This window comes from Eulemur rufifrons, chromosome 7 (assembly GCF_041146395.1).
Source record: "Eulemur rufifrons isolate Redbay chromosome 7, OSU_ERuf_1, whole genome shotgun sequence".
NCBI lineage: Eukaryota > Metazoa > Chordata > Mammalia > Primates > Lemuridae > Eulemur > Eulemur rufifrons.
Window position 1 is genome coordinate 222,972,252 of NC_090989.1, and position 21,272 is coordinate 222,993,523.

Sequence of the window (21,272 nt, forward strand, 5' to 3'; positions counted from 1 at the left end):
CTATTTCCTAAAACCAACTTAGCGCTTTATAAAACTAATAATGTCACAAAAACAATACTTATCCCATACAGTAATTATTCACTGACTCCAATGAACTGAATCTTATTAAGTAACGTAGATTAGTTACCGATAGTAAATTCTAAAATAAGACATGGTAATACCTTAGAAAGGCAACTTGCCACTTTGGAAATTCCTTCTACCATGAATTTTAATTACAATTTTTTTTTTTTTCAAAATGAGGCAGCAACATATTTGCTCATATTGATTTATAACCTGTGCTTCCTGCTTCTAAAGAGGGAATAAAAGAAGCTGACAATTAAACACGAGCTAGAAAAAAAAAAAGTTCTAAAAAATGTAGATGGAAGAGAAAAAAATATTCCAAACATCTTGACTAACAGAGTGGTTAGGAATAATAAGAAAAGAGGAATTTGGAGATAGAGGAGGAAAAAGGAGGTGACATGGCTGGCAACAGAAGTAGCTGTTTTTATAGCATTTTCTTGGGTAGAATAAAGGAAGCTGAGGCCAAGCACCCCTTAAGAAGGGAGCCTTGCTTTAAGGACACAGGGCTAGGATTGTTTAAGGGATAGTTACGTACCCAGGAATTCACCTATCCATATGTTTGTTCATTCAGCAAATATTTTTAAGTACCTACAACACGCCAGGTATTTTGCTGGGTGCAGGGGATGCAAAAGGGGGCAAGTCTGATGGAGCCCCTCGGTTGCTTACAGTCTGGACAGAAAGACAGACAATTAAATAAGAAAAATCAACAATGTGGTGAGTGTGGGTACCAGGCTGCACAAGCGGGACAGCTTCCCTTAACCTGATGGGGCACCCAGCACCCAAGTCATGAGGCCCTTGAAGACCTGACCCCTACCTGACCCTGAGTCCAGTGGGGGCTCAGCCCTGCCCTGCATTTCTAGATCAGCTTTGCCTCCCCAGCTCTGAGCCTGAGAGCAGGGCTCCGCTCCGTAGTAGCACCCAGCAGCCGGGAGCCCAGGGTGGGGTGGCAGGCAGAGCACCGCACATGAGCCCTCTTCCCTCCTCAATCTGAGCATCAAGTTGCAAAACACGTAAGTGCTTTTTGGTAACCTGCAAGCATTTTATGAGAGCCTGACAGGAAGCTCTCACTTAAGTCCTTAGTAGGGGATATTGAACAACATCAAGAACCAGGAGTGGTAGAGCGAACACAGCCCGGAGTTTGAGTCATTGCTTAGCCTGGTCCTGCTGTGTAACCTTGAACAAGTCACTTGACCTTTCTTTGCTTCCATTTTCACATGTGTAAAATGACAACAGAAATAACAGCAATACTTTTTAAGATTTTAATAAGAATTAAAATGAAAAAATAAAGGCAGATGATCCTTCATATACTATAAAGCACCATAAATGTCTTTGTATAGTGAATATTAACTAGGCTTCAAAATCCGGTATACAACAATTACCACCTTATTTTTCTGTAGTTGAACTTAATTTCTCTTGCAAGCTCTCATTTTGCCAGGTGGAAAAGCCTGGATCTTGGTCAATTCTGGGTTTTTTCCAGCTGTCAGGGGCTTGTGTGGTGCCATGGTGCTGAGAATCCATCTCTGTTATCATCGTTTCTCCTGCTTACATCTGCAGAAACATCCTCATTCCCTGGTGGTCTTCCATTATGGGTTCATGCAGGTCTCTAACCTCCTGGTCTTGCCACACAGACTCCTAGGTGGATTGACATTTTGCCACAAGGGTGCCACTGTGTAGCCCACCCAAAACCTCCCTTTCCACCAAGGTTCCTGGAAACCCAGACACCATCCTTGGGTTATCTGCCTGACCCACCAGGCAGAAAGTGTTTCATCTCCCCAGCACACTGGACTTAGGGACACAGGGAGCCCCACCCTTCAACGGTTCCACTGACACTACCCTGGGAATGGGAAGGAAGGGAAGAGGCAATGACTCTGGTATTTCCCAAAACCTTAATTTAAATTCGGGATCCCAGATCAACCCAAATATTCTCAGCTTCTCTTCTGGCCTTCTCCTTTCCCTGCCCATGAATTCTTCCTTTACTATGGGACAGGGTGGCCTGGCTATTCTTCCAAGTTTGTAGGGCTCATGCTAAAACCCAAGTTTTTGAACTCCAAATGCAAACACTTGGTTCTTTTGTTGCCTGCTCGGTCATTCTTCCCCAAGACAGTAAAACCTCAGTACCTCCCTATGAACATGCAAGTGAGGGGGAAAGTATCAGTTAGTATTTCAATGTATTAACCCCCCAGTGCCCACCTCTTTATTAGACACTGAAGAAGGCGCAGTGCCCAGGGCACTCAATACTTCTAGGGGCTCACATGAATATTTTAATTATTTTAAAATCAGAAAAAATATATAATCTGGTTTGGATTATACCTGCCTTAATACCATCACAGTCATAAATTATCATTTTTAACTGTTTTTTTTAATGGAGGGAGGGGCCCATGGAGGCAAAGATACTTAGGACCCGATGAAGGTCAGCATGTGATCCTGATTACCCTACCATGTATCTTGAATAAGTTTTATTATAACTAGATTCATACAAAAGATGCAGATATGTTCCTTTTCTTGTAGCAACCTTAGATAGTAGCCAAACGCCTAGCATTAAAAACATGAATCAGTAAGGAAGGTGTTTCTTTGTGAAACTGAGCTAATGTAATTTTTTTGTTTGTTTGTTTGTTTTTTGAGCTAATGTAATTGACAATTCCTCATGCCTGTCGTCTGCCCACAGATGGTGTGCCCTCAGCCTGCTAGGCTCTGACAGATTCACAGCCCCAAAACATCTGCTCCTACTTCCAAGAGGTTGCCAGGCTAGCAGAGAGAAATACAGATGCTTAAAAATTATAAAATGTATAAAGTATACTATGTGAAATATAGTTAAAGATATAATACAAAATAAATTATAAAATTTGTTTAGTAAATATATAAAATACATATTTACTACATATAAAATATATTAAAATAATTAGGGCATTGTAAAGGAAATAGGAGGGCAAATTAATTCCCTGACTTGATTATATCATGTCAGGTGTTTGGCCTGTGCTTCAGTTTCCCTGAGATGAACTGAGAATCACACACTGAGGATGTAAATGAACCAATGGATTAAGAGTCTCAAGTGATAGCTCAGACTCGGGGGGATGGGGAGGCATAGGCAATATATATAACCTGAACTTTTGTACCCCCATAATGAGCTGAAATTAAAAAAAAAAAGAATAAAATTGGGATAAACGTTAAAAAAAAAAAGAGTCTCAAGTGAAAAGTGACATATAAATGCAAGCTATTGTTATGTGTAATGATATTGTTTCTATATACAATATGCCATAGTTGGGTATTTTTAAATACTTTGTCAAGACTGAGCCTTATAGCATCTTTGTGATACCAAAAAAATATATAAATAATCAAGGTGTAATAATATATATATACTTTATATATCCTCACTTTCCTTACTACCTGCATTTATTTACAGTCACCAATTTGCCATGATTAGTCATTTATTGCAATGAAAAATTCTTTATGAGAATAGGAATGAATATAATAAAATAAAATTTAGAATGTCTCTAGAGCAGTAACTTTCCAACTCTTTGACCACAGCCTCCAGTAAGAAAAATGTTACATCTTATTCCAGAATTTGTGTATGTATTTCCATCCATAAAATTGAAACAATTTGGCAGAACAATATTAACCCTCATGTGAATTTGGATACTTTTTATTCTCTTATATTTTATTTTTTTAAATGTGGTTATCAAGCCACTACATTGAGTTCACAAAGCATTCATGAGTTGAGGTCACAGTTTAAAAAATATTGCTTTAGACCAGTGGTTCTCAATCTGGTTGGAGGAGGGGGTCAATTTGTGTCCCCAACCCCCACCCCACAGACAATGCAGACATTTGGTAGTGTCTGGAGACATTTTTGGTTATTACTACCGGGGAGGAGAGTGCCACTGGCATCTAGCGGGTAGAGGCCAGGGTAGAGGCTGCTAAACATTCTACAATGTGCAGGACAGGCCCGCACCACAAAGAAATATCCTGCCCACAATGTCAATAGTGCTGAGGTTGAGAAAGTTGTAGAGAACAGCTGCATCCCAGACTCTTAGATCAGTGGTTCCCAAACCTAAGTGTTTCCTGGAGCAGCCGAACTTCTCCCCAAAATGGTGGGACCAACTTATGTCAACTTTTTGTTTTGACAAGAACATACAAAATAAAATAATTGTCTATTCCCTTTAATAAGAAGACTTCTAACACCAAATATCAGTAAAAAAAACTCATAGTTCTTCAAACTGAACATATTTAGCGATATGAAAAATTTGCTACATTGTCTTTACAGTTTATATATCACTTCAGATTAGTAAAATATGTCATCCTTGATCACCACTGGTCTAGTCTATAGCCTGTTTTTTGCAGATATTAATTTGCCTAGACATGAATTTGACAGGAGCTGGTCAGCAGGCAAGTTCAAGGCCAAAGAGACACTTGAGTGTAAGTATTCCGTGCTGCTGACTGAAGGAGGAGCTGTGCCTTTGAGGCCAGGTGTGCAAGTACAGGCTGACATTCTTGCTGGGTGGAGGGCCCACAGGGCTTCCTGCCAGCAGCGCCAGAACTTTCCTTGGGAGGCAGACTTGCTTCTGCTGAGGACCTTGCTCTGTTAAGCCTGGAGCCGAATGCTATGGCTGTTTCTTGCTATGAGAAATCCTCATGTGACACGTCCTTAATTATAAGTAGATGAAACTTGTTTTCTCTACCCTCTGTGATAAAAAGAGCATGATAATTGTTAAACAAAGTTTATGGCAGGCCACTGTTTTGGATTTAACCTCCTGCTTTAGGCTCCAGCAGACCAGACCACCCAGAATGGAGTCACTTGTGCTAAGTGCAATGTAATCACACTGAACTTTGAAACAGAGCAGTTTAAAAAAATGAAAACAAACAAAAAAAACAGGAGATTACAGTCTACCTTAGTCAGAGAGTGTAATAAGGAAATCCTCTCTGTTCTAATCCTATAAGGAAATAAGGAGAGTAACTTTGAAATGACCAATCACTTTTTGTTATCTGTTTCTGCTTTCTTCAGCCCTTTTCTGTCCACAGAGCCAACCTCCTTTGCTCAGCCTAATGGAACACTCACTCTGTTTCATAGAATGAGGTGTTGCCAGATTCTAGAATCACAAATAAAAGCCAATAGGTTTTAAACTAAATTTGTTGTAATTTTGTCTTTTGACACTATGAATAGAATTAGGAATGGGGAGAGGGCTGACAGGGCAGAATTCGAGCTGCAAACTGTATAAAAAGGAACTTGGGTCTGTGACCTTGTCAAAAATGCTACTTGGAATGACTTAAAGAGGGTTAAGGTTAACAAAGTCCAGCACCAGCAGGACAAAGGCCAGCACAAGCGGGTCCCATTCTGGACAAATGCCCGACTTATCCATTTGGTATACGGCTTCTGGCCACCAAACCCTACAATCACCTGAACCGTCTAGATCCTCCTGTTCTTCCTACCCTAGTGTATTCCCAAGCCATGCCTTGTCGAGGGGACCTGCTGAATCTGTTTCTGGGGCCTTTTGAGAGCTTGAGTTTCTCGCCAAAAGAGTTGGGTGGTTCCACACCGAATTGGATCTGTGAGCCTCCCTCGAGTAAACACATACGATTCCTCAAGTGAGTTGCAGGACTGAACTGCAGGCTTGGAGTCCAGAGCCGCGGGTCAGGCAGGGGCCTGCAGCTCCCTCAGGCTGTCCCAGGCCAGGGGGACACGGCTCCCTGTCAAGGGAGAACAGGATGGGGTTAAGTCATAGGATCCTTCTCACAGGAAAGATCTGGTTACACTGCAGGGTTTCTGTGATGATGTGTTTATATGGGGGAAGCAAAGTGAGAGGTTGCAAAGATACCAGTATCTTTATCATTGCCCCACCGTTCACATAGTTTTATAATTATCCATTAATGTATCTGCCTTCCCCTTAGACTGAGAGCTTCTTAGACACAGGGATTATTTTTTATTCGTCTTTGTGATCTCAGGGCCTAGCATAGTCTGACACATTGTAGATGCTCATTAAATCTTAAATGATTGATTGATTAAATGAATGTTCTTACATTTTGTTACTGTCACCTTAATATAAATGCTGAAAGCAAAAGCTTTCAAACGTGTCCATAAAAATAAAGAGTATCCCAGCTCAGTCGGCAAAAGCACACGTGAAGAAGGAGTGATTATGCGTATAGAGATGCTAGTTCTTTGCAATACTAACTTCTCTCCAGAGGAATTATAAACCTACTTGCTGAATGGGAGACTCTCAACATACATATGCATCACACTGATTGCAAAGGGGGTAGAATCTGAGCAATATCTGACATGAGAACAATGAAAGTCTGAGATGAATTCTAGCTTCTGGTTACTTGACAAGAGACACATTTTCTTTGCAGATTTGAAGGATGTTTCAAATGTTTAGTTAAGATTCCAGATGGCAGACTATATTAATTTTGAATTTTAGAATTATTAATGTAGTTCACAACTACACCGTCAGCTATTGTATTTTCAGTTATGAATCTAGCCCAAATGAGAAGAGAAAGTTACTTTTCTATTAGGTTTTATAATCATCCGCTCTCTGGGACTTTAAAAGAAAATTGCCCTTGAGAGGCAGCTATATCCCCTAACACATCAGAAGCATAAAACCAACAGAACCAAAGACTGCAAAGAGATATCTGACAATCCTCTTTAAATATTTCATGGGCAAATGATTTACATACCAAGGTAGTGTTGTTTAGTGGCATATCCATCAAACTGACAAATGAAGACTTTTAGACGTATTTGCAGAATTATAAAGAAAATCTTATGCTCTTGGGGGAAAGGGTGACACTTCAGACTTATGAAGAGGGACTTTGTTTTTCAAAGTGTCTCACAGTGTATGTGATTTGTGCATCTATAACCATGAAACCACAAAATTTGAGGCTTAACTGTACTCAAAAGAAAACCATTTGATGGAGACAGCTAAGTGAAATAATTTTCTTCATTCAGCATATATTGAGTGGCATGTAAATAAGACCAATCATTATTATGACTTTTCTTCATAGAAAATCTTGAAAAACAGGAGGACCTTTGGAGAATATTGGAAGGATACAAAAAGGAATATAGCAATCAGAGGGGTTGTCTATCTTAAACAGTTTAAATGTTAAGTAAATGTTATTAGTCTGGTAACTGCTAAACACATGATTTTGAAAACAGCTGAAGACACATACATTAAATAGGGTGATCCTGTAATTGATTATCCCACCTGGGACATTTGTAGAGTGAAATAAAGAGCTAAGTACTTTATTTAAACAGAACTGCCATGGTTAAACCAAGATGAGGACATTCTGTCACCCTATGTTTAGAAAACTGGATCTCAGTTATCTTCAAATCCTATGATACTTCTTAGGGTTTCTTTGATCCTCCCCTCCAGAAACAGCTTGTATTGGCTGGCTAAAGATACTCTGAGTGGTGGACAAAAGAGAGGGAGTTTTTTAAGTGTATTATACATTAGCAATTACTATAGTCCAAAAAACACCTTGACAATCTATCTGGCATGGAATGGCATGGAGATCGGTCTGCCTCCCTCTAAAATGAAAAGCAAACAGACACCTGATTATCTGCGTAAGTTCCTATCTCTATAGTCATAATATTACTGGCTTAAATGATTGGAATTAATTACTTAGAATAACATCAACAGATTATATTATGTGAGTTTAAGGCCCATTTTAATGCACACTTCTGTGCTTCCATGAGCTACGCATATTGAGTAGATAACACAAGCTTCTTTGGTTTCAGAACAATTTGTTTCATTTACATTAGAAACAATAACAAGGTTTTCTTCATGAACAGAATCTAGAATTAAAACAGACTTCCATTCTAAACATAGTTACACAAATGCACATTTTTCCCTTTTCTTTCTAGAAATCATTCAAAAGCAGCAAAGGACATGGAAAAATTAAGAGCAAAAAATGGAAAAATTAAAAGCAAACTTAATTTTGGGCAAAACCAGGAGTTAAAATCCCCAGCTTATATCACGTACGAGGGCTACCAAAAGCGGCCAAGTGCTAGTCGAGGCCAAGTGGGGTGGAGGCACACACAAGAGGCCATGGCAAGAAGGTTCAGGGCTGAGGTTGCCCAGAGGTGGGACCTCTCAGAGTACCAACCACGTTACATTTCCTGTGGTTGTGCACATAAACTTTGTCACTGAAAACAAAGGAAAATGTTAGATAAAACATATTTTAAAATTTACAATACATTAAAAGTATTTAAGAACTGAAAATCCAGTGGAGAGTTCCAGGCCAATTTTTGGGTAAAAGCCTAGAGCCAGAGGGGTAAGCAAAATTTCAAAATACCAAACCCACAAATGCCCTCAGGGTGTTTGCCAATATTGTACATAAGCAATGGCTTCGGGCTAAAGGTTCAATGACTTCAGGGATGGAGGGACAAAAGTCTAGCCCCAAAGCCCATCTTAGGATGGGAATTTTACAAGAAAATCTTGTAAAATTGTGGTAGACATTGTGCTCACGACTTCTTCTTTCCTGGGAATACAAGAGGTTAAAATGCCCAGCCCTTGCAGTTAGTTCTGACCAATAAAATAAATACGAGCAGAAGTAATATGTGTCACTTCTGGGCTAAAACAGTGAAAGCTCTTGTACAATTATCAATTCTCCCTTCCTCTGCCAAAGCAAGGAATGACTTTCCAGAGGATGGAGCCCCAATCAGCCTGAGTCCCAGAATATCTATGTGGAGGGAGGAGCACCCACTCCCCACCAGAAACCTATAGCGGACTTTGTGTGAGCAGGAAATAAACCTTTGTGTGATAAGCCACTGTGATTTAGGGGCTATTTGATATCACAGATTAATCCTAGCTTAGTCTAACACAGAAATTAGTATCAGAAGTGGGGTGAGTGCTGTTGTAACAAAAATCTAAAATATATGGCATTGACTAAAAGCCAGTCAGAATAGGAAACTGGAAAAGCCAAACATTTAATACGCACAGTAAATGAGGCATCAGATCATGTACCTAGTGAGACTGGAAAAGAGATTGGAAAACAGTTTGTTAGTTCTGCGTGTGAATCGATATTGGCTATTTTTGCCAGGGTATTTAAAAAAGAGAATGAGATGAATTCAGGAAATAATTGGCTGATTTGCAAGAAGAAATTAAAGGGAAATGAGAAATTCCAGAAATTTGAGGACTTGAAATGTTAGAAGAGCCGACAACTTTTAGATACTAAACAGTAAGATAGAAAACTGAGAAAAACTTTTTTTGAGACAAAGGTGTATTAAAGCTTAGCTTTGCAACAAAGTCCATCCTGTTGTCAAACTCTCCCAGTAAATTAAGTTGCATTAGAACAGTCAAAAGACAAGATTACAACAAACTGTAAGACTTAATTGGCTTTTATTTGTAATTCTAGAATCAGGCAACACCTCACTCTAGGAAATAGAATGAGGTGAGCAGAGGAGCTTGGCTTTATAAGCAGAAAAGGGCTGGAAAAAAAAGCAGAAACTGAAAACAAAAAGTGGATCAGTCATTTCAAAAGTTCCTTTCCTTACAGGGTTAAAACAGAGGCAACTTCCTTAATACACTGATTCAGGTTGACTGGAATCTCCTGTTTAAAAAAAAAAAAAAAAAATTGGCCCATTTCAAAGTTCAGTAGCACTTAGCACAAGCAACTCCATTCTGGGTGGTTAGGTCTGCTGGGCCTAGTGCAGCAGGCTAGTCCAAAACAACGGTCTCTCATAAACTTTAACTGAGCAAATTTCTGATTAAGAAAATGGCCAAACAGAAAATCCCAGGGTTTCTGATTTCTGTAACCACAGCAGTCTCAAAGTGATATTCAAGGTGCTTTAAGGAGAAAAAGTAAAGAAATATAGCAAATCTGAGAATTTTGACTAGAAGGAATTGAGTGTGAGGTTACTAGCAGTAGGAACTAACTGGATTCAAACAAATAAGAAACTTGGCTTTTGAAAGTTATACTTCCAAATAAGACAGGAGTCTGCATATTTAAATCCTTCAACTGTTCAATATTGAAAATATCCTTTGGTTCCCAAACATCTGGGAACAGGAACTGAACCAATTGAGCTGAACACAGAAGGACATAGGTTCCAACACCACAGCAGGTGCGGCCAAGGAGAATAATGGGAAAGAAAAGATCACACACAGGGCAGAGCCGAGGACCAGACAGAGCAGTGGGAAAGGTAAGCTGCTCCCAGCAGGCAGAATCAGGGCCCAATTAAAGAATATTCCTGACACCAGTGTAGGGCTCCCTACCAATGTTTGCTTGTCAGGATTTAAGAATGACTGTGGCAATATGACAGCTCTGTCACTACCATCCTTCTTCTTTCAGAGCAGGTGTGCTCATTACAGTCATCCTGTCCCAGTCCCACCACTGTGTAATTGACCCTTGAACAACATGGTTTGAACTGTGCGGGTCCACTTATATGTGGATTTTTTCAATAAAATTACACCGAGTGTACCTGTCTTTCCTGCCTCCCCTTCCACCTCCTCCACCTCTCCTGCTTCTGCCACTCCTGAGACAGCAAGACCAACCCCTCTTCTTCCTCCTCCTCGTCTTTCTTCTCCTCCTCCTCCTCCTCCTCCTCCTCAGCCTCCTCTTCACAAAGACAATGAGTATGAAGACCTTTATGATGATCCACTTGCACTTAATGAATAAGAAATATATTTTCTCTTTCTTATGATTTTCTTAATTTTCTTTTCTCTAGATTACTTCATTGTGAGAATATAGTATACAATATGCATATACAAAATACATGTTAATTGAGTGTTATCAGTAAGACTTCTGATCAACAGTAGGCTATTACTAGTTAAGTTTTGGGGGGAGTTGAAAGTTACATGTGGATTTTTGACTGTGCAGGGGCCAGTACTCCAACCCCTACATTGTTCAAAGATCAACTGTACATTGGGTATGTGGGGAGGGACAAACATTTTGTCTTTTTGCTTTATGGGAACCACAGCTAGACTTGGTAGAGAAACTATGGGGCATAACATGAGCAGATCCTGGACTTTTGACCTGTGACTAGATAGAATTTGGTCATTTTCCTTGGGAAGTGGGTGAACATAGACTGCATGTGGAAAGAAGAGTGAAAGCAATATTTAATGACCTGCCTAAAGAATACAACTTCAAATGTGCATTAGACTTTCATAAAAATTTAAAAAAATACTTGATATATTGGAAAATATAAATGATAGTCTCTGACCGCCATGCACTAAAACTGGAAATTAATAACATCTTTTAAAAGATCCTTTTTCGGGCCGGGTGTGGTGGCTCACGCCTGTATTCCTAACGCTCTGGGAGGCCAAGGCTGGAGGATCTCTCAAGGTCAGGAGTTCGAGACCAGCCTGAGCAATAGTGAGACCTGCGCCTCTACTAAAAAATAGAAAGAAATTAACCAGACAACTAAAAATATATAGAGAAAAAATTAGCCAGGCATGGTGGCATATGCCTATAGTCCCAGCTACTCGGGAGGCTGAGGCAGTAGGATTGCTTGAGCCCAGGAGTTTGAGGTTGCTGTGAGCTAGGCTGATGCCACGGCACTCTAGCCTAGGCAACAGAGCCAGACTCTGTCTCAAAAAAAAAAAAAAAAAAAATCCTTTTTCAATCTAGAAATATTTAAACACTTTATCAACTCTTGAGAAAGATCAGTGCAAACTTAAATTGCCGAATTTCTCAAAAATACAGTCAAATGAAAACACACCACTTATAAGAATCCATAGGATATAGTTAAAGCAGTACATAGGGAAACATGTAAAGCGTTAAGTACTTATATCACTAAACATGAAACAAGGAAAACAAATAAATGAAATATCTAATTCAAAAACATAGAAAAAGAGAAAGCAAACCAAAAGAAATCAGAATGGTAGAATAATTCAAGATAAAAGCAGAATTAATTGAGTTAGAAAACAGAAAAAGAGTAGAACCAAGAAATAAATGAGTAAGTAAACAAAATAGACAAACTCCTACCTAACAAATCAAGAAAAAGGGCAGGGAGATACAAACAAAATAGAAGGATATAATACAATGCAATTTATTAAGCAACAAAAAGAAATGAAATACTGATAAAAGTTACAACACAGATGAATGCTGAAAACATTATGTAAGTCACAAAGAACCATACATTATATGATTCCATTTATGTGAAATGTCCAGAACAGGCAAATCTACAGAGACAGAAAATTGATTAGTGGTTGCCTAGGGCTCAAGGGCTTCAGGCTGGGAGAAGTTTGGGAGTAAGAGCCCAGGGAGCAGGATTTATTTTGGGGGGTAATAAAACATTCTATAATTGGTTGTGGCAATGGATGCACAGCTCTGTGAATACTAAAAGTCACTGAATTATGTACACTTTAAAAGGATGATTTCTATGGTATGTGAATTATATCTTAGTAAAGTTGTTAAAAAAAGGATATAACCATCAAAATAGGAGAAAACATTTTAAATGATTAAAGACTACTTTCCATAACTCTATGCAAATATATTTGGAAAGAGGATGACATATATAACTTTCTAAGAAAAACTATTTCCCAAAATTGCCCCTAGTAGTGGCAAGAAGTCTAAACAGACAATTTCTAAGGAAGAAATAGAGAAAGTTGTCAAAGAGCAAAGAGTTATCCCTCAAGTTATCCCTACTAGGCCCAGATGGTTTTATAGTGAGAAAAAAAAATTCTTATTTCTGCCTGAATGTCTAGCAGGACATTTGACATGCCTTGTCCTGCTCATCTGTCAGAGCTACACCGGCAGGTGCTGGGGCAGACTAAGTCACATTGCATTCACCACACTGGCTTTGACATAGTAGAACCACCCAGAGGTAGCCTTTCCAAATTACTTACATTTATCATAAGATTGTTTGACATTCAAAGAAAAATCTCAAGTAAAAAATCATGCAATCTATCCAGACTAAACTTTTTTATAATTCAGACAAAACGTATTTGCTTGTTTGAGGTCTGGGTGGGAGGTCACAGCATCCTCACCTCTAGGAGACTGCCTGTGATGGCTCACTGGTTGCTTTATGGGCATGCAGCCCTACAGGGAGAGCAGGTGCCACTAAGTTCTGAAAGCTCAGGATCCTTGTATAATGAGTAGGGAATGCCCTTTCTGTGACTGGATTTATTAGGGGTGTCACTGTCCACATCTTTCTATGAATGGCCATATGCAACCTAGCTAACTTTAATATATTCACACTAGACACATGTTAGCTCTACTGTTCTCCCCATCTGGCTGTAGGTTTATGGATATGTAAATTGGGCATCATATAGATAGATGGATAAATGCTGTTAAGATATTATGGCCACCCTTAGGACTGAGTCACAATTATTACAGTCACACACCCTACATCATGAGATACCAGCCATTATGCAACAAAAAATGCCCACACGTTTCTAAAGACTTGCGGGAGTGGTAGTACTGCCCTTAGCTGAAAACTAGTGTCCCATATTTAAGTTCACCTTGTGAATCCTAGAGGCTAAGTGAGCCTCCTCTTGAAAATTTTCCTGGTCCAATAGGCCTAAGCTAAATGTTCCTTCTGGATGCTTCTAGAGTACGCTGCTTACCCCTAATCATAGTACACATCACGTGTTGTAATTGCCCAGTAGCCCTTCCCACTCCTCTCACAGTAACCTCTGACCTCCAAAAGGCAAGGAGGATGTCTTCGTCACTGTCAAACACCCAGCCCAGCAGAGTGCCTGCAACATAGCAATCACTCAATAAATATATTTTTAATGAATGCCATTCAAAAAAGAGCTCCTTACCTAGAAAGAAGATAAGGGGGAAAAAGTGATTTTTTTTTTTTTAAAGCTTATTTAATGCTTGTGTTTCCTTGCTGAGCAATTCAGAGTTTTTTCCAAGTGTTTAAAAAAGTGTGACAAGTCATTTAGTCCTATATTTTAATTCCAAAATACTCTTCCTATCATTTTCTATAAAAGGAAGCTAAATTCTTTGCAATGAAATTTACTTTGCAATAAATAAATGGCATTATGTTAATTCTTCCATTTCATTGAACCTGGAACAATCTGATTGGAGATCTAATAGCTTACCAAAAAATATTACCATGTTTCGGACAATTAATTATCTTTGTTAATGCATCATAACTTAGTTAAATCAAAATAAAGAAAATACAGCCTGTAATCCTAGCATTCTGAGAGGCTGAGATGGGAAGATTGCTTGAGGTTTGACTTCAAGACCAGCCTGAGCAAGAGTGAGACCTCATTTTTATGAAAAATAGAAAAAGTTAGCCAGGCTTGGTGGTGCACACCTGTAGTCTGAACTACTTGGGAGGCTGAGGCAGGAGGATCACTTGAGCCCAGAAGTTTGAGGTTGCAGTGAGCTATAATGACACTACTGCACTCTACCTGGGGTGACAGAGCAAGACCCTGTCTCAACAAAACAAAACGAAACAAAAAACCCCATAGTGTGACTAATAACAATTAAAATATAATTATATTTCCAAATGAAATAAAGGAAACAGAGTAAAGATTAGTGTCCATCAAAAACAGTAACATAGTACTCAAATTTATTCATAACTTTTTCAAAGCACCGCAAACATACGTACACCTAATTTCTACATAAGATTTCTGTTTTTTCTGGCCATCTAAGGTCAATTTTTAAAAACTGCATTAGGTAGGTGCAGGTTGGCAGGAGAGGGGGAGTTTAAAGTCAAAAATAACATCAAATTCAGGAAATCTCCTATGTATTAATGAGTTATGTTCTAAATGTTTGCTATAAAACTGGGTGTTCAGAATGTGGAATTCCTTCTCCACTGCATTAGCTCTCTCTAGGACTGCCAGCCAGCACTCCTTTCTCCTGGGAATGTTTACCTTGCTCCATGGCTCTTGGAGAGCTGCCATGTTTCCCTTCGACTTTGCCCAGTCAGATGGCCCCAAACAGATACTTGGCCCCAAGGACAGACATCTGACCTGGAATGTTTTAATTCAGAACTGGAAATACCTTAAAGTCAATCTTTCTTTGTGGGATGAAGATGTAAGGTATAATTCCAGAAGTGCAGCTACAGTTTCCCATAGTCTTCCATGATAAGACGAAGCAAACCCACAAAGAGGAGAGAAGAGAAAAGAAGCAAGACCTGGTACCGTTTGCATCCCTTGTTCCAGCTGTTCCTAAGGTCCAGCTCTACCCCTGCCCTTCTTATCTGGTAATCAACCATCCAGCAATATCATGAATTAATTCATTTTGTTTGCTTAGGCTAACGCAAGCTGGGTATCTGTTACTTGCAACCAAAAGAGTTCTTTCTGACCAGTACACCCAGAAGATGGTACCAATGGGGATGGATTCCCAGGGAAACTCAGAGAAGTTTTTCTAACAACACCAGTTCTAGTTCTATGAAAACTCTGAACCCTCAGTTTGGGTATCTCGGTGTGAAGCTCTCCTTATCAAAATATCACTAAGTCCCACATTCTTCTAACTTCTCCCTCAACCCCGACATGCTTACCTAGAACGAGATTGCCAGTGAGGTGAAAGAAAGAAAGCTGGGTGAAAAAGTACTTGAGACTATCTGTGAGAGGAAAGACTACAGCAGCATTACAACAAGGAGGGGCCTCTGGTGGCTCCCATGGCCCAATTAGGAGAGGTTCAGAAGGGTCCGGGTTGGCCTGAGGCAGAGTACTCGTATACAGCAATGATCTTTTCTAATCCAGTGTGCCCGCGTGGGGAGATGCCTGCTCTGTGTATTCTGCCTTGCCAGGGGGCATCTTGCACCCAAAACTGTTTTATTTTTGTAAATGCCAGTTGAGCAAACCTTTAACGAAAGGTCATGGCACGACAATTCTATAACCATTGGTTTTCAGAAAAAGCACTTGATTAAAATTTCATATAAGAGAATAGCAATGAAAGGAAAATGTAGTTAAGGCAAAAGCAGGAGGGTCTCCTGGACTTTGTCTTGAAAAAATAGAAAATAAGGTGCTTCCTCCTCAGAACTACTACATTCAAAAGCATTTGTAGGTACTGTGCGTATGTTGAGGAATAAGAACGTAGGACTAGATTAAAAATAACCGTGGCGTAGGATCTACCATTATAGAACACAGACAAGAATGAAAGGGTGGTTAAACCAAGTGAATGTGAATAGCATTGTCCTTTTTACCCAACATAAACTAGCAATTAAAAAGATATTTTTAAAAGACTCATAATAAACCATGAAGGGTGACTCAGACTCAGAAAGAGATGCAGTATATTGTGTCTAAATTCTGATCATTTAGAGAATATTTGCTTCAGAGGGAAAGCTGTAGAAAATGATATCAAAACTTTTATGCAATTTTACTTTATTCTTATTATGACAATAGTATATGTTTATTACGTAAAATGTAGAATTAGCACAGAGGGGGAAAAAAGGATAAATAATTCACCCAGTAATAAATATTTTGTGTTGCATGCTGACTATCTTTTCAGTCTCTTTTTAATAAATATAGACACATATTTTTAACCAGAAGGAATTCCAGTGCATGCTGCTTTTTTAAAAACTTAATATAATAAGATTATATTTTCAAATATTAATCTTTGTACTTTTTTGTCCTGAACCTCCATTAAAATAACCTAATAACTTTTGCTCTGATCAATCAGAGACACGCACATTTCCCTTGAGAAGAATAAGGACTGTTTCAGCAGAAATCTGAAGAAAAACAAAACATTGCTGATTACCTTCTGACTGACAAAATGAAATCTTTGAGTCCCGAGTGAGACATCTTTCTCAAAACCAGGCGTTGCTGGAAAATAAGTGGTCTTCTAAATTCCTTAAGCTTCTATCAACAATGAGAACCAGAAGATCCCAAAGACACCACAGGGAGGGTGACTTTATAATTTATCTTCTGAAGAAGGGCACTTTAGAAAGCGGAAAGAGGGGCTTTTGGTAAGTATCAGGCCAATAGCAATCAACTGTCCCAGGCAAACCAGGGCATACACTCCTCTACAGGGCATTTAGATGGAAGCTGGCTTGCGTGTCACTGGGCCAGCTACAGGCCACCTTGTTGAGGGACGATGTGCCCCTACCACTGTGGCTGTGGGGTGACCAGCCTATGTCAGGGGCTGGGCGGGGGACGACCTTGACACAGGGATCTGCAAGAACCAAAGTGGGACTGAGTCTGTAAGCAGAGACACAAGTCCTCAACAAACCAACAGGATTAGGCACAAACGCACCAGCAGGAGGCACAGCGGCTGGACCAGGATGAGGTGGGCAAGAACAAGGACTCACACGTAGATCTAGAGGCCTCCTTCTCCCACCCCCATCAAAACACCACATAACCTCAGTCCCCCATACACATACAGATGACACTCGGGGAAGGAGAAGGTGGAGGAGGAAGGTCTCAGAAAGAGTAAGTGCTGTTCTGAAAGAGACTATTTTAACCTAAAACAAGCTGTTTAAACTCAAAGACTCAAAGAGGCAGAGATAAGCTTTAATTGGCATGTTCGAATTTTTCTCCAGTAATCAGCAGTTGAAAAGTTATGAGGATCAGTTTTAGAAAATAAATTTTATATATGCATCTGAGTTGTATGAAAATTTTTAATTCTGCTACCCACTAGCTAGTGAATATATTTCCATGTCCTTAGTCTACTGTTACATCATCTTAAATGCCCACATGGCATTATAATTTGGAATTTTTTTAAGCATGAGTTAAAAATATCTCTTTAAAGTGCACGTATCATTTGTCCCTACATTAACTCAAAATCTCCTGTCAGTCCCTGTTGGTATAGCATGCACTGCAACTAGGAACAGCACAAGTTTAGCTCCCATTTTAAAATTCTGTATCATTTTAACAGAAGTCTAACGGGTTATACCCTTCCAAGCTCTCTTATACAGAGGTGACTAAACATGCTTCCATGTTGTCCTGTTGCACTGGGGTCATGGCTGCAAAAGTCAGCCCTGATTTTATTATGGATTTGTGCCATGCTCTAGTCTTTTACCTCAGGGCCTCATGAATGTATACATAAAGGGTCCCAGCCTGCAGTGTCTTTGGGGTTTTTGTCTGTGTTCTTTCTACCTGCTCATTTGTTCACTTATTTGTTAAACAGTAATTAAGCACCTACTATATTCTTATCCTTTGTCCCAAGGCTTGCCCTCTTCCTTTCTCACTATTCACCAAAAAAGCCCCTTTAAAGCTTCTTCCCTCCCTTCCCTCTTCAAATTCTATGCTGTATACATGGAAACCACATAACCAGACTTGTTTTAAATGTACCCAAATTGACAATTAATAAGCTTTCAATTCAGGGCCTGAGCCTATCTTAAAAGTAAAAGGATGAAGACTTGATGGAAGGGAAGCCCTTGTGAATTTCAGCAAAGGGGCAGTATACAGCACGTGGTTACCAAGGGTTTTTTTTTTTTTTTTTTTCCTTTGCATTTTTATCCTAGTTCTTGAACGTGTGTTTTTTTTTTTTTTTTTTTTTTTTTTTTTTTTTGAGACAGAGTCTCACTCTGTTGCCCAGGCTAGAGTGAGTGCCGTGGCGTCAGCCTAGCTCACAGCAACCTCAAACTCCTGAGCTCAAGCGATCCTCCTGTCTCAGCCTCCCGAGTAGCTGGGACTACAGGCATGCGCCACCATGCCCGGCTAATTTTTTCTACATATATTTTTAGCTGTCCATATAATTTCTTTCTATTTTTAGTAGAGGTGGGGTCTCGCTCTTGCTCAGGCTGGTCTCGAACTCCTGAGCTCAAACGATCCGCCCACCTCGGCCTCCCAGAGTGCTAGGATTACAGGCGTGAGCCACCGCGCCCGGCCCTTGAACGTGTGTTGAAGATATAAGGAGATGGGATTGCTAGCTAGGAAAGAGCTACATAACTCTAGCTTGGTCCTCAGTGATATATGAGTGACTCTAAATCCTTTGAGGTTAAAAATTAAACCCAAGACAATCTTAATACAGGAAGAATGATACAGCAAATTAGAAAATTCAGACATTGTGTTTTCTATTTAATTACAGTAATGATATTCTGGTGCTTTGGAACTGGTTTCTTCTCTGACTGTGGCGTACCTTAAATACACATGAACTCCCTGTCCAAATAGCATAAGAGGGTGGAAGGCTGAAGAACTTCATGGAAAGATTAGCTTTTTTCTTTGATTCTAGTTCTAATTTATTACTCCTGCCCAAATGATTTTGTGTAAAAATCTTTAAAATCATAGAGTTTCCTACCCCACAATTACCACTATATTTTTTTCCCCTTTTTTTCCCTTTATCTTTCTGGTTTCTTCCTATGGCAAGGGTGGGGGGTGGAGGGGGTGGGGAGTAAAACTCCCAGGCTCTTTAATTTGGGGCTTAGGCAGGAAAGAAAAAGTAATTAAAATCACAAACACATAAAATTAACCTGAGTCCTTAAAACTAAGTGTCACCATAGAGACCAGAGCAGGAACTGTTTCCATGGAGATCCATATGAATTTTTTTTTGCTTTAAATTATTATCATTTGTTACCAGATGTCAATTTGACCAAGGAAAAGATGAGAATGAATGAATGAATATAAGAATTAACCTCACATAAGAGAATTTATTAAAGGCAAGTCTAAATTGTTCTGGTTCTTAGTATTCCATTATTCTAGTGAGTGAGAAGATACCTTAAGAAAAAAATCTCCCCTTAACTCAGAATTTCTAATGAAATCATCTGATTATATGGGTCCATAAATGCTACAGGGATGAGTAGGGAAAGATAATTTCTACAAAAGGCATCTCTCACTCAGAAGCATCAAGGTGTGATGAGGGTGACATGCCACTCTAGCTTCAAGGAAGAGATGGCTCTCTGGCAATGTCTTATCCCTGTAATGGACCAGAGATATCCCCTAACAACCATTCTGGTATGTTACTTTATCGTGTCTACTATACACAACTGTTTTTAATATGAGTAGTGAGGTCAGACTTGTATCATGTACCAGACAAAGAGAAACACTGGAAAAATCCAAACATTTGAACTATATGATCAGAGGTAAATCAGAATTTCTTCCAGTTACAGATTTTATTTTGTACCTATAGGTACAGTCACTTAATTGATCAAATATTCAATTGGGGAGCCACACAGATGGAATATTTATAGACATTAATATATATTTATAGATACTCAATTAAATAATAAATCACTAATAAAAGATATTAAAATTTGATGAAAATTTTAATGTATCATAAAGTAAGCCAACATAAAACTAACAATTATGACCAAAATGCATAAAAACAAAATAATCAATGATATCATTCATTTAGACATTTGCACAATCTGAATTTTATGCAGCTTTTTAGGTCAGAGATCTTGGTGACTGGTTGAGTATGGAAGAAAAACAAGGACGCCAGCTTGGGAGTCAGCTCAGAAAATGCGAGTGTTTCTCACATTTTACAGCTGATTCTTGTTATTTTCATGTTCTGTAAATTTGCCACAATTAGCAAATTAGCAAATACTAAGTCATTGCTCCTAGAGGAAATACAGGGTTATGTTCCCATGAGCCTCTGGTCACAAAATTTTTGTCAACCAATCAATATATAGCCTTATTTTATACGTGTTTCTGTTTAAAGACATCTTATTTAATATATATTGTTGATTCATTAACATTGAATTCACTGCCAACAGTACTATAATTTATATCTGAATGAAACTTTTCTAGCACACGTATTTTCTCTGTAAGGCATGTCACAACCTTCTGGCACTTGGCATGATGCTTGGGGGCCATTTTAACAATAATATCATCAATAAAAAGCACAAAAATGCAAACACCACAGCATTAAATAGACCATGAAAAGGACGCTTGTTTATAATACGAGAGCTGAATCAAAAGGCAGAGTGTCACTTTGACCTCAGTTGGGAATGTGTGCTTTGGGCGACTCAATATTTTTTGCCCTTTTTGGTGCTCTGCACATGTCTGTGAATGACCACAAAAGTGCCTCACATATCGATTCTGAGTTACAAATACATTTTAGCAAGTAGGTGAATTTACAAATTCAGAATCCACAAATAATGAGGGCCAACTGTATTTGTCAACTATAGAGAACTATTTCTATTTCCTGTGGTGCTGCTTCTTACTATTCCACTGCCTGTTCTCTTTTGTCCACCTCTGGAGCACCTATTCTTAGTTCAAAACCCCACTCAGGAAACCACACACACACACACACACACACACACACAAACACACACTAACCACCTCACTTCCTGTTACCTTTTCTTCTTATAATCATCTCTGTTTTGCACAAATCAGATTATACTGAATTTATTGACATTATTATTCTCCTCTACTGGCCTGTGGAATTCCTTGATGTCAATGACCATGTCCTAGTATATACAGATAACTTCTACGGTGCTTAGTATGTGC

At 39.1% G+C, this 21,272-nt stretch overlaps 1 protein-coding gene across 2 annotated transcripts in view; it reads right to left on the bottom strand.

Moving 5' to 3' along the window:
• The window catches only part of CFAP95 (cilia and flagella associated protein 95), an 83,823-nt gene that overhangs the window by 60,243 nt on the left and 2,308 nt on the right, over positions 1-21,272 (bottom strand). The window lies entirely within an intron of this gene.